The sequence below is a fragment of the Mastomys coucha genome, unplaced genomic scaffold, assembly GCF_008632895.1.
Source record: "Mastomys coucha isolate ucsf_1 unplaced genomic scaffold, UCSF_Mcou_1 pScaffold3, whole genome shotgun sequence".
Lineage (NCBI taxonomy): Eukaryota > Metazoa > Chordata > Mammalia > Rodentia > Muridae > Mastomys > Mastomys coucha.
In genome coordinates this window covers 36,797,815-36,799,127 of record NW_022196909.1, presented here as the reverse complement: position 1 = coordinate 36,799,127, position 1,313 = coordinate 36,797,815, and positions in this window count along the sequence as shown.

The following is a 1,313-nucleotide window of genomic DNA, read 5'->3' as shown; positions in this document are numbered from 1 at the left end:
CCCTCCCTCTCCCCTCCCTCCCTTTCTCCCCACTCTTTCCCTCCCCCCCTTTGTGTCTGTGTGTGTGTCACACTACTAATGAGTCACGCAATAATGTACCACTGAAGTATAGAGTTATTTCTTTATGCGTCCGTCATGAATGATGATTTACAAACCCATAGGAACTCATCCCGATGCATTCTATTCATTCCTGGCTTGTAAATTATTTACACAAGACATTCTAATTAATTCAACCTGAGTGATCATTAGAAATATCTTAAGCTGGCTTTAGGGGCTCTTTCATATGTTTTATTTATTCTACTGACAATGGCTTAAAGTCAATATTAATGGAGCTTGAGTGAGAGAGAGAGAGAGAGAGAGAGAGAGAGAGAGAGAGAGAGGAAAGATCTAGTATAAGTGGCATATTGGAATGAATAAAATACAGAATAGAAACAGAGAAGTAAAGGGCTGCTCAAAAAGTGATCAGTTTAGATCTGTGTATCATCTGCTCATCTAAAAGGCTAACATTACACAGGCAGGCAGGAAATAGGCTGAACATACTACTTTCAGGACATGTTCTGCTATTTAATTAAGGCTTAATAGAAGATTTTTCCACTAAAAGAACTTAATAGATGTCCTGCCTTTAGAAGAGACATTAAATCATGCATTGTGCAGTGATAGAATCTCCAATGCAAACACTATCAGAGTTAGTAAGATTTGAGACTATTTAATATGCACCGTGTATCATTTTACATCAAATAAGCATAGATATTAGTAAGCAAACATCCTGTTGTGATGTACTTGGTCTGGGAGCTTGGGAAACTGTCATTCGTATCATGCCTACGTCTCATCTACTGAGCTCCAGTCTTGCCTTGTCGGATCCACTGAATCCCTTAACCTCATCAAGTTGCACGGTTTGCTGTTGTGTGACGAAGCCACCGTGTCCTGTTTTAAAATGATCCATGATATATTTCAGAAAGGTAGCCATCCAGTTTGCTGGTTAATAGTCCAGAAAACAAAGCTGTTCTTTGGAAGAGCACATGGAGTGTTTCACTCTTGGCTGACATTGTTAACAAGAGTAATGGCCCGCAGAGCCACGTCATGTCACAGATGCTCACAGGCTTGGTGGGACTCGTGGCAAGTGTTGGCTCTAAATCGAAGATTGACAGAGCTCATCAGAGAGACCTCTGGAAACAAGCAAGTCACAATTCAATTAGGGCGAGCTTATTAGACTTTTCAGGAAGAGGATTTCTGGCCACGTGTGACCAAAGTGTTGGACTAAGTAGGAAAATGTGCAGAGTGTCCATGCTTTAGGATACAGAAATGCATTTAGT